At 42.7% G+C, this 13,454-nt stretch overlaps 1 protein-coding gene across 13 annotated transcripts in view; it reads right to left on the reverse strand.

The window, feature by feature from the left end:
* The window catches only part of LRRFIP2 (LRR binding FLII interacting protein 2), a 106,090-nt gene extending 94,604 nt beyond the window's left edge, over positions 1–11,486 (reverse strand). For 2 of the 13 annotated variants that reach the window (XM_030329968.2, XM_030329964.2), the window contains exon 1: positions 11,248–11,486. The gene's annotated coding sequence lies outside the window, so the exon portion shown is untranslated. Of the gene's footprint in view, positions 1–1,704; positions 1,826–9,689; positions 9,822–10,410; positions 10,744–11,247 lie in introns of those variants that run through there. The other 11 variants (XM_030329969.2, XM_032594640.1, XM_030329970.2 and 8 more) reach the window with 11 other exon arrangements.
* Positions 11,487–13,454: the final 1,968 nt, after the last annotated feature.

The raw sequence follows: 13,454 nt of genomic DNA on the forward strand, positions 1-13,454 counted from the left end.
CTGAGTCAATACCAAGGTGTTTCGTAGTGAATTACCACAGTGAATTTCAAACACCGAAGACAAGGATGATTTGACAAGCTTCCGTGGGTGGGAAATTAAGGTTACACAGAAAGGATTAACAATCAGAATGGCTTTAAACCCTAAAAAGTAATTCTGGAAACAAGAAGACAATAGACTGATGCCTTCAAACTTCTGAAGGAAGACTGGCATAGGCTACTTGCCAGTCAAACCATTCTATTCTCATGCGTGACAATTAAAGGCCTTTTCAGACATGCAAGGTCTCAAAAACTTACCTCTTTGATACCCTTTGTCAATAAGCTACTAGAAGATACGCTTCATAAAAAAAAAGAGAAACTCAAAGGAGCAGTCTATTCCACAGTCACGCAGGGACTCACGCACCTTCCACTGCTTCCCCACTCACAACGGACACAGATGTGAGTGAGACATACACTTGAACTGTATTAAAGAAGGTTAGGCTATCCTAACAGACAGAACAACGTGGTAGAGCTAATCCACTTTTCAAAATTAAACCACACGTTGATTAGAAATACATGTATGGAGGGGAGAATGGGACTGCAGAGTTGGGCGGGGAATGGTCCCAAGAAGAGTGATTAATTAACATGCAAAATGGTATTGTGATTGCCTGGAGCGGAAGGCGTGCATTACAGAATACATACAGGAACTCCTAGGATAATTATAATGCCATTTCTTGACCTAGGCAGCGAGACACAGATGCTCATTGCATTGTTCTTCCTCAAACTGTATTTTTGTTTTATATTTTTCTGTATTTCAGAAACTATCTTATTCAAAAGAAATTAGAGAGATAGGATGAGGCATCTGAAAAATCTCCCGGAGGGGTGTTTGGGTGGCTCAGTCAGCTAAGCACCCCACTCTTGATTTTGGTTCAGTCATGAATCTCATAGTTCATGAGATGGAGCCCCATGTTGGGCTCTGAGCTGACAGCAATGAGCCTGCTTGGGATTTTCTCTCCCTCTCTCTTTCTCTCTTTCTTTCTCTCTCTCCCTCTTTCTTTCTCTCTCTATCCCTCCCCAGCTCAGGCAAGTACCCGTGCTCTCTGTCTCTCTCTCTCAAAATAAATAAATAAACAAACAAACAAACAAACATTAAAAAAAAATCTGTTGGAGCACTTGGGAAAAGTAAGGTGAACAGAAAACTAAGCCAAAAAAAAAAAAAAAAAAAAAAAGGGAAACCCCTGGAAACCCTCCTGGAAAAAAACTGAAAGTTAAACAAGAAAGAAAACAATCATGGTGGAAAACCTGGCTGAACAGTAAACAATATTTATTTAGTTATGGTGAAAACACCAACTATTGATTTAAAATTGCAAAACTGGGATGTTGCAGAGAGGAGAAGTGGGAGGAAAATAATAAAATACAAAAGAACAATAAAACCACCAGTGATACCTCAATTGCACGCACGTTTTTCAAAGTATGTGTTACTTTGTAAGATGCTTCTTTTAACTGCATATGTATGTTTTTTAAACAAAAATGGCTTATAAAGTATGGGCTATTTTGTAATCAGCTATGGCAGACAGACTCTAAGGTGACTCCCCACCATTATCCCCCCTCCTTCTGTTCCCATCTTTGTGTAAACACCTCCCAAAGAATGTGGCCAGGACTTGTGACTTGCTTCTAACCAACAGAATAGGACAAAGGTTATGAGATGTCATTCCCATGATTATGTTACCTTATATAAGACTAGCCAGCCAGCAGACTTGCTCTAGACTCTCCTTGACGATTTGACGACTCGGTTCCATCAGGAAATACCACAGGGCCAAGAAATTCACGTTGCCTCTAAGAGCTGAGAGCAGCCTTCAGGAGCTCGAAGACAGCCTGCAGATAACCTTTAGTTACCTTAAAGTGACTGCTAGTGAGCAAGAAGCTTCAGTCCAAAAACCACAAAGAAATTAATTCTGCCAAACCTTCCTCGGTGAGCCTGGAAGTGGACTTTATCATGTAAGTCTCCAGGAGAGAATTCAGCCCAGCCAACACTTTAATGGCAATCTCATAAGACCCTATGCAGAGGACTCTGCTCGGCCATGCTCAGATTCCTGCCTCATAGAGACTGTAGGATAATAAATGTGTGTTGCTTTAAGCTGCTAAATTTGTTACACTTGTTACACAACACAGAAAACAAGTGCAACAGCTTTTAAAACTCTGGATGAATAAACCCAGCAAAGGGTACAGGGATAAAAAAATCAACACAAAAAAGCCAGTTGCATTTCTATACACTAGCTATGAACAATCCAAAAAGGAAATTAAGAAAACAATTACATTTACGATAGTATCAAAAAGAATAAAATACTTAAGGAAAAAACTTAACCAAGGAGCAAAAGACCTGTACACTAAAAATTACAAAACGTTGCTGAAAGAAAAAAAGAGACATAAATAAATGGAGAGCCACCCTGTGTTCAAAGACTGGAAGACTTACCACTGTTAAAATGTTAACACTACCCAAAGTGATCTACAGATTCGATGTACTCTCTACCAAATCCCAATGACATTTTCTGCAGAAATAGAAAAACCCATCCTAAAACTAAAATTCACATGGAATCTTAAGGGACCCTGAAGAGCCGAAACAATCTTGAAAAAGAAGAACAAAGTAGAGGTATCACACTTCCTGATTTCAAAACTTAACTAGAAAGCTACAGTAACCAAAACGGTGTGTTACTGGCATATACCACAAACAAAAAATAACTCACAGTAGATCAAAGAAATAAGGGTAAGCTAACACTATAAAACTCTTAGGAAAAAACATACGTGAAAACTTAGCGACACTGGATTTGGCAATGATTTCTTGGATATGATTGGCAATGATTTCTTGGATATGATGCCAAAAGCCAAGGCAACAACAACAACAAAAAAAGTAGATAAACTGGACTTTATCAAAATAAAACCTCTGTGCATCAACAGACACTATCAAGAGAAAAAAGTGACCCACAGAATGGGAGAAAATATTTGCAAATCGTACATCTAATAAGGGATTAATATCCAGAATACCTACAGAACTCCTAAAATTCAACAACAACAATAACAACAAAAACAACCCAAATCAAATCCAGGCAAAGGACCTGAATAGGTATTTCTCCAAAGATCTATAAATGGCCAAGCAGCACAAGAAAAGATGCTACACATCACTAGTTATTTGGGAAACGCAAACCAAAACCACACTGAGATACCATCTCACACCCATTAGAATGGCCATTATTTAAAAAAAATAACAAGTGTGTCAAAGATGCAGGAAACCAGAACCCCTGTACACTGCTCTTTGGACTATGAAATGATCGTCTGCTACGGAAATTTGTGGCCATTCCTCAAAAAATTAAACATAGCAGTGCTATGCGATCCAGCAATTCCACTTATGGGTATGCACCCAAAAGAAATGAAAGCAGGAACTCAAATAGATATTTACATACTTGCTTTCATAGACAGCAGCACGATGCACCGCAGCCAAAAGGTAAAAGCAAATCAAGTACCCATCAACAGATAAAGGGATAAACAGGATATGGAATATTACTCAGCCTTAAAAAGGAGTTAAATTCTCATGCATGCTAATGAACTTTGAGAACACTGCACCAAGTGGAATAAGCCAGACACAAAACAGAGATACATCATTCTGCTTACATGAAGTACTTAGAGTATCAAATTCATAGTGACAGAACGTTGAACAGTGGATGTCAGGTGCAATGGGGAAGGAGGAGTTATTTTTTTAATGGGCACAGTTTTAGTTTGGGATGATGAGAAAGTTCTGGAGATGGATGGTGGTGAAGGTTGCACAACAATGTGAACGTACTTAACACCACTGAATTATACACTTAAAGTAATTAAAATGGTAAATTTTATATTATGTACACATTTTTTAATTTTCTTAATGTTTATTTTTGAGAAAGAGAGAGACAGCGTGAGCGGGGGGAGGGGCAAAGAAAGAGGGAAAAACCGAATCCGAAGCAGCCTCCAGGCCTGAGCTGTCAGCACAGAGCCCAACACAGGGCTCAAACTCACCAGCCATGAGATCATGACCTGAGCTGAAGTCTGATGCTTAACCAACTGAGCCAACCAGGCGCTCCTATATTATGTATATTTTAACGTACTTTTTAAAAAAATCGGATAGACAGCAAAGGGTGAGTTGGGTAAGACAGGAGGACAGTGACTCTCTACTTAGATGTGGCAATATCCACGAGAGGGGAAAAGACATCCAATGTAAAACTGAATTGTTTTTCTATCTTTAGTCCTATAATCCTTGGGTCACTTAAACAAAATCATTTTTTTAAGCTTTTTTTAATAGCAACAACATGTATACTTACTAATTGTATTATTTATTGTTACAAATTAGTTAAACCATTTAACAGGGAAATAGGGGAGCCCGTGTGGCTCAGTAGGTTTTGCGCCTAACTCTTGATTTCCATCCAGGTTATGATCTCACCGTTCATAGGTCGGAGCCCCACGCTGGGCTCTGAGCTGACAGCAAGGAGCCTTCTTGGGATACTCTCTCCCTCTCTGTTCCTCCCCTGTTAGCATATGCTCGTGTGCTCTCTCAAAATAAATAAACTTAAAAGAAAAATCAGAGAAGTAAATATTTTAACATCCTAATCCTCTGCATACAGTATACTATATTTTACTTAGACAACAGAGACCCAAAAGAGTGCCCTGGCTGTTAAAATGTTTCTACTTAGGAAAGTAGGGTCTATAGAAGAAAAACAAAGTGATCGGAACAAGGAACTTTAAAATTAGTTTCCTAAACAGTAAAGCTTTGTTATACCAAAATTAGTTAAGGGGCACCAGGGTGGCTCAGTTGGTTAAGCATCAGACTTCAGCTGAGGTCATGATCTCACGGTTCGTGGGTTTGAGCCCCATGTTGGATTCTGTGCTAACAGCTCAGGGCCTACAGCCTGCTTCAGATTTTGTGTCTCCCTCTTTCTCTATCCCTCCCCCACTTACTCTCTCTCTCTCTCTCTCTCTCTCTCAAAAAATAAATATTAAAAAAAATTTTTTTAAACACTAGTTAAGAGTTTGGTGTTCATAATGGAAAAAAAAAAAACCCAAAAACTAAGATATACAAGGTTCAAAGTGAAAACAATGAAAGAGATGAACTACAATTCTTTAAGAAGGGTTTTAATATTTCACTCCTGAGAAAATAAAAACACCCTGGGGTGCCTGGGTTGCTCAGCTGGTTGAGTGTCTGACTCTAGCTTTCAGCTTAGGTCATGACCCCAAAGTCATGGGATCCAGCCCTGTGTTGGGCTGCACACTGAGCATAGAGCCTGCTTGGGATTCTCTCTCTCCCTCTGCCCCAATCCCCTGTTCAAGATCCCTCTCTCTCTAAAATAAAAAAATTAAAATATATATACAAAATTTTTAAAAACCCTGTTACACACTTTGTACTCAAATGCTTTTCCCAACCTCTTCTCCTCTTTTCCACTCTCTCTGCTCTGCCCTATCCTCCCCTTCCCTCCTCACCCTCCCCACCCCCTTTTTTTCTGGTAGGGGAAGGCTGAAACAGGGAAGGGATAATAGGAATAAACCAGAAATAGGAATAGGAAAAAAAGGAAAAATACTCCAGTTTATTTTTTTTCCTCACATCGACTACAGTACTAAATACACCATCATTATCCAATGCAAATAATTCACATTTCTGAGGGCAAGGAAAAACTAAATTTCTTGGAGTTACGACCTAATGTAAAGCAGAAGAAAGGAAACCATCTGCAGGCTTTCCGTCTGCAAATTAAATGTGCATTGTATACCAAATTCTTCAAACAACCTTGACTGTAATGTAATACAAGGCTGCAGTTTAATATGGTGAAATGAACCTTGGCGAGCACTAACCCTTTAAACAGCTTTCTAGCCTAAGAAGTGAAATCAGTCAAAGAACTTGAAACTCAAGTGCCTCATTCACTAAGTATAGAAAACAGCAAGGTTTTCGTGAGAAAGCACATGATACCCAGAGGCAGCTGTGCTGGGATACAGCATCTGGTAACAGCCACAAGTTATTTTTAAAGAGATAACTTCACGATAACGTACATGAGACTGCAGCAGTTCTATGGGAAGAAGACAATGAGAATTTGGCCAGAAGCTAATTTCTCTGTGTGAACTCAAAATAAGCTTATAAAACAGCTCATCATTCCCAGTGTCCTTTTGATCCAAAGACACGTGTGCAGGTCTCTGAATTGCACTAGTTCAACAAGGGTCACGGCCACCCTGTGCCAGTATCAGTAATGGTTTTCCCCTGTCATAAAACATCTGATCACTCTTACAACCAGAACATGATATCAATACCGGTACAATCCTGTGCTCCTCCTTGTGCACGTTTTTCTAAAACACTTCCCTCGTTAGTTCTCCTTAATCGTGCTCTGAAAAGAGGAGGGCAAAAAGAAAAAAAGAAAATGATCCTAGAATATGCACGCAAAGCAGATTTTCACCCCAAAACTTAGACTTAATCTTCTGAAAGCAAATGTCCTTCGTAAGCTCACTCTTCTGTGGTTGCCACTTTTCCTAAACCGCAGGCCTTCCTGACTTGCAGCAGGGGCCAGGACAGATTACAGTTCTGTGGTAGGTTCTGTCAGATGAGCTGTGACAAGGCCTCAAAATAGATCCTGGGCACCAGCCAGAGAAACTGCCACTCACAAGTTCCAACTCGATCATCACACATTAGCCCCTCTGTACTTTTTTTTTTCCTCCAGTCTCTATCATCTTCAAAGGACAGAGGTTCTCAACCTCCTTCCTCTTGTTCATGAGTGAACGGTGCAGTATAGAAATTAAAATCGTAAACCCTTGATTTGCTCACAAACACTCTGCAGAATAAAAACTGAATTTGTACCTACCCCCTGCCTTGGGAAATTAATCCATCAACAGCACTATGGTTTGCAAAAGGATTTTTGAATCTCAAACTCTACCAAGGTTTATTTTATTACGAAAAGACTAGGATGTGGACAGTGAAGGAAGACAGAAGGTGGGCTATTTATTTCCCATGACTAATATAGTAGCAGACTTCGTTAGCGCAAGAAGTTAAGCTATATACAATATTTTTAATTGACACCAGTCATAAAATCCTAAAACAACCCACTACAAAAGGTATTCATTTAACTCTTGCCAAATATAACATCAGTCTTCAAGCTACAGTATTTTTAGCCTTACCACTACAAATAAAATTAACCACCTGTCACTCTAAAATGTTTAAGACCGCCGTATACAATACATTTTAGTATTTTTTAAAATAGAGAAGATAAAGAATCCAAAGTAATTAAGAGTTCCTTTCTCCTTCCACAAGGTTGAGAAAGTTAACTTCTATTATAAAATAAAGTCCAATATAAGATGGAAATAAATTTATACATTTTCACAACTTAAGCCCCAACTTTGCAATCACTCTTCCAGAAATATATTCAATATACATACTTATGGACTAGTGCAAAGACTTAAATACTAGTTGTTCACTATAGCAGCATTCGTAGAAAGCTAAAACAACCTAAATGTCTGTTAACAAGGAATGGTAAAATAAATCATGGAAAATGAATAAATTATGGTTCATCTACACTACCCAGGGCATTCAGTCTTTTTTAAAAATCAGGTGGGGGCTCCTGGTTGGCTCAGTCAGTTGAGCATCAACTTTGGCTCAGGTTGCGAACTCATGGTTTGTGAATTCAAGCCTTGTGATGAGCTCTGTGCTGACAGCTCAGAGCCTGGAGGCTGCTTAGGATTCTGGGTCTCCCTCTCTCTCTCTGCCCCTCCCCCACTCACATTCTGTGCGTGTGCGTGTGTGTGTCTCAAAAATAAACATTAAAAATAAATAAATAATCAGGTGGACATATGTGCAAATACAGAAAAGTCTCTAAGATATATCAAGGGTAACAACGAAAGAAGATAACTCTCCTAAACAAAGCCAATTACATATGTAATAAAAAATTTGGAGGAGGACATACAGGAAACCACTCACAGTGGTTGCTTGGATTAAGGGGTGGGAGAGTAGAAAAGGGAAAAGGCTAGAAGTATGTTGTGGAAAGAAGGCTTCTTTTGCACCATATAACATTTAAACTGTCGCATCAATTTTTTAAACTCCCACAAACATCTACTGCACCCATGAAGTGGGCATTCTCCTTCCGGGTACGCATGCCATGTCTTCCCCCTTCTCAACCACTTGTATCTACTGCTCTCCTGACCCAAACAAAAGCACACAAAAGCAAAGCTCAGAGTTCCCCCAAGAAACAGAATCCTCTCTCCAGCCCCCACCAGATAAAAAAATAGAACCAATGAAAAAGTAACACTTATGCCAAACCCAGTTTTTAGCCAATGTTTGATTCCTTTTAAATCTAGCCTAATTTACTGTAGGGCAGAAAGTTTTAAAAGTCAAAGTGCAATGTGCAACACAAAAAAATCATTTCCAAAGGTGTCTATCTTAAAAGGAAAAATGGAGAAAAAGGGCAAATTTTGCTCAATACCTTCCTTCTGAAATTTTAAAAGTTAAGTTTTGAATGACGGTCATAAAGTCTATTGTTTGCAAACTGGATAAGGTAGTACGTTTTCCTGGTTAAAGGTCCATCTCTCCATTCAGAGTCTCCAGAAAGCAATCAACTACCCACAAGGAAAAGGCTACGAAATGGCCTCTGTTTTGTAGGTGCAATGGGCAGTGCTCCTCTGGTGAAGACGGAAGAACGTATTTTCTCTTAAATGATCCTCATCAACATTCCCAGCATGCTGCAGGGAGAATTTCTTTTTCTATACATCATCAACTCTGTCCCTTTTCACACTAGGAGCAGGATAAACAATTCACAAAGAGCTTTGCAAGAAACAGCTCTCATTTCTAGTAAAGATCTGTTTTTGGTTTTGTTCTGAGAAAGAATCTATTTGCCAAATATACCCTCATTATCACTTTTTTCCTTCATTATGGAGATGCTTAAATCATAACAAAAGAAGGCTTCTGTTTTTTAATTATTATTATTTTTATTATTATTTAAATCCAAGTTAGTTAACATATGGTGTAATAATGATTTCAGGAATAGAATTTAGTGATTCATCACTTACGTATAACACCCAATGCTCATCCCAACAGGTGCCCTCCTTAATGCCCCTTGCCCATTTAGCCCATCACCCCCACCCAAAACCCATCCAGCAACCCTCAGTTTGTTCTCTGTATTTAAGAGTCTCTTATGGTTTGTCTCCTTCTCTGTTTTTATCTTATTTTTGAGAAAGAAGGCTTCTCTTGTATATCCACCTATCAAGATTGTTAGTTACGGTGGTTTCCACAAGGGATTTTCCAAAAGGGAATCTGTTCACTGGGAACTGAAACTCCTAATTAAGTTACTATTAGCTGGACAAAAATCAAAAGCAACATTAGGGAACACTGTGTATATAAGAATGGATAAGAAAATGAGATGCCAAAATTTAGTCAAAGAATTAAAGGAATCTGGTAAGCAAGACCAACTTACCATTACTTTGTAAGTAATAACTAAGGTTCTCTATAAATGAAAATCAAGGTAAAATAAGCTGAATTCCAAAAAGAAAAGGAAAACAAGGTTAAGAGTATCAAGTATTCTGTGATTCAAAGTTATTTTGCTTAACATTTTTAAAGCCAAAAATGATCAACTTACACTTGAGCAATAAAAAGTTATTTCTAGTTTACAATGAATTCATTCCAATAATAAATCACAACCTCAATACACTTTCTTCTGTAACAGAACTTACGTAAGAACTCGGTATAGTCTCATTCCACATTTTTGAGGATTTGCAAAATAGGTGAGGCCTTTCACTCAAAAGACTACTTTGTAACTATGGATTCTTTCAGTAAACTTTTTTATATCTTTTCACTGACATTTATTTTGTTTCTAGACATCTTTAATTATCTTCTCACATCTGGCCAAAAAAAAAAAAAAAAAAAAAAAGGAGTGGGGGTAAAATTACCACAATATACTCAGGAACTAACAAACTATTCTGAAGCCAAACATTCTGCAAAAGTTCAATTAGGATTTCCTTATCACACTTCATAACAATAAATACCTACCAACAAACCTAACAAAGCATAATACAACACTTCATACAAAATGACTGAAAGCTTCTAATTAAACAGGCAGTAACAAACTTCTAGCTTTCCTCTCTATTCCAATCCTAAGATCCATATCAATGATTCACAGCGTGACCTAACTTTCTAAATGAATCACTTTCTGAAATTCTTACTCCAACGTGAATCTAACACCAGGTCATCATCTCTACATTTGTTAAACAGAGGATAAACAGAAGTTAAGCAGGGTTCATTCGTCAAGACGCCCAAACCACAGCAAACCTCAAGTCTTTGCCAACTAACTTTTATCTGCAATTGCACCCTTATATACAGATTCATCCCCAAATAAAATAGTTATCCTGGAAAAAAAAATGTTATTTTAAACATTATGAACTCGCCCACCCGTACCCCGTTCACCGTCCCTCTGGTTCCATTTACTGCATCCACGTTCTCTTCCCATTGTGAGAACATAAAGTAATGGCTACTATCCTTACATCTTCTCTTTTAGCCAATTAAACTACTCTGCAGTTTTTCTGTTTACGGCAGAAATGCTGAGTCATTAAATGGAAACTCAAAGAAAATGAGCTACAAACAGTTAAAGTTTAGGATACAGTATTTCCCTAGCCGTTTCTCGGCAGCCTGATATTTGTATCTCCCACGGCGGAAAAGTAGAGCAAACACTTGAACTTTTTTCCCCTCTAAGAGAGGCAAAGAGGTGCGTTTCCATAGGTCCGCCAGCTTCCTGCTGGGTATCCACAGGCAAGAGAAGCAGGCCTGACTGGAGCTGTATAACTTAACGATCTGGGTGTGAATAACGCCACATATTAGTCAAGCATTAACCCTGACACTCCTAGCAAGCGCCTGTTATGCCCGCGCTTCAGTTCGGGTCAAGGAGGAAGAAAAAAAAAAATCCCATAAAAATGCTACGCCCTCCACCGGCCTGACACCGTTCGCTGGGGTGTCGCGCTGGGGAGGAGATGAAGGAGCCCCGAACACCGGAGGCAAAAGGGACAGCGGCCCGATGTAATTTCTTCCACAATGGGAGAGACCCTTGCCCCCCGGCGCAGACGGAGGGTGCGCGGTAGAAATCAGGCGCGCTGCCGGCGAACGCGGTAGGCGGGGGGCGACCCCGACCCGGAGCCGGCAGGGAAGCCCGGCCCCCAGCAGGGGTCAGCGGCGGCGCGGGTCGCACGGGCTGCAGGCCGAACGGGGGCCTCCGGGGCCGACGGGAGAAGCGGTCCTTACCTGTCCCTGGGCGCGGACTGTGACTGCGGCGCCGCCCGGGAAGGGCTGGGGCGCGCGGGTCGGCCGCCGGCACCCGGACGGGCGAAGAGCGAGGAGCGGAGGGCGAGGGGCGCGGACGGCGGACTGGCTCCCAGGCTCCCGCAGGCTTGCCCGGCCGGACGCAGCGGCTCCCGGCGCCCGCAGCGGGTCGCTCAGTCACGCCGGCGGCCCCGCGGCGCGGTGGCTGACACGGAGACAGCGGGAACCGGCCCCCGAGAGGAGCCGCAGCCCCAGCGGCAGCCGAAGGAGGCGAAGGAGGGGCGGGGCCACAGGGTCGGTGACCCGCTCACCCGGAAGCAGTTGCGGCGGCGGCGGCGGCGGCGGCGGCGGCGGCGGCGGCGGCGGCGGCGGCGGCGGCGGCGGCGGCGGCGGCGGCGGCGGCGGCGCGCGCTGCGGGACAGGCGGGTTCGCGGCCTGGCGAAAGACGGCCGGCTCTCCCGCGGCCGGCTGCGCGGGGTGCCGGGAGCAGCAGCCCCCGCCGCGACCGCTGCGAGCTGCTGGCGCCGCGCCGGAGGGAGGGCGGCAGGGTGCGACCGCCGGTGGGCGGAGGCCCGGGCGGCCTAGAGGTGGCTTCTCGGGGCCCGCGGAGGACCGGGGACCGGGAAGGTGAACTGAGGCGGTCGCCCGCTCGAGGCTGCACCTGCCCTGATCGCCCCGAAACTGTCCGGCCTAGTGGGCTTGGGTAAGTGGGCCGGGCGGCGGCTCCGACCGCAGGGAACGAGCGTGCGAGAGCGAGCGGGTGTAGCGGCAACGCTGAAAGCCCTATTTCCAAAATGAAAACCCGTGATTTTGAAATGATTTCCGGAGAAGGCGGCGGCGGTGGTTTGGCGGGGGGGGGGGGGGGGCGGAGATGGCGGGATACGGAGGCAGTTAAATATCTGCCAGACCCGGACCTGTCGTTCATTCCAGAAGTGTCTCTTGAGTCTCTTGAGACTCAGCAGGTTCAAGGCGCTGGAGGCAGACCCAGGGCCTTGCTCTTTAGGAAGCTTACCTTCTAGTGGAGTAGAGAGGTTTAAGCAGACAGACCAGGTAAAGACGGATTGTGGCAAGGCTATGCCATGCAGGGGATACAGAAGAATGATGCGAGGGTTGAGTGGGCGAGACCCCCTTTTTCGGGATAGGATGGCTAGAGAACCTCTGGAGGGAAGTGATAGTTGAGCTGCTTCCTGAGACAAAGGCATGAAATGACAACTTAGACACAGTTTTACAGCCGGGGACTGTAGGTTCCAGAACTGCTGCGTAAGGCCGCGGATTATGTTAAAAACCTGTCTCCCAAAGCCTGCTGCTTCTTTTTTTTTTTTTTTTTTAATTTTCCTTTTAATGTTTATTTTTTGAGAGAGAAAGAGAGACAGCGCGAGCGGGGGAAGGGCATAGAGAGAGAGGGAGACCCAGAATCCCAAGCAGGCTCCAGGCTCTGAGCTGCCAGCACAGAGCCCGACTGTGGGCTCGAACTCACAAACCCTGGGATCATGAACTGAGCCAAAGTGGGACGCTTCACCGACGGAGCCACACAGGCGCCCCCTCTAAAGCCTTCTAAGGGCTGTCTCTGTCCTGCCCACTCCTTCAGTTTCGAAGGGCTTGCTCCCCCTTGGGAGTTGTTGGGGTCTGGGACTGTGGCTTCTCAGCGGAGGTTCAAGGCAGGAATTAGGGAGCTTTGGTGTGTAGACAGACATCAACAGATGCTTGAAGGCAAACAGCCCCGAAAGACAAATTCTTTAACCTTTTGCCGTTTCTTTTCCCACGTCACTTTTTCTGAAACCCATGAGTAAACATTAAAACTATGATTTTTACCTGGGAGCTTAATCCTCCCAAAAGATGGAGCTCTGTTACGATCTGCATAAGAGAATTAATGACCTATTTTGCTAAATCAGTTAAAGACAAAATTAAAAGCGGACTTGCGAAGAGAGGACCTTTTCAGGTTATAACGCATTACCTGAATAATACCAAAAAACCCAATAATGTTTATTCAATATTAGTTTATATAACTGCATAATTAATGGAACGATTGTTTGGATAATAATAGTGGGGTTAGAATCTCGAGCCCTCTTTGCTTACTCCTCTGCCATTTGTTTTGGTTCATACCAAACTAACAGAAGGAAATACTTTGTTGTGTCTTCTGGGAAAACTGGGAGCGAGCTCACACTTCTTGCCGCCTACTGTTTGCACAG

This window comes from Lynx canadensis, chromosome C2 (assembly GCF_007474595.2).
Source record: "Lynx canadensis isolate LIC74 chromosome C2, mLynCan4.pri.v2, whole genome shotgun sequence".
Classification (NCBI taxonomy): Eukaryota; Metazoa; Chordata; class Mammalia; order Carnivora; family Felidae; genus Lynx; species Lynx canadensis.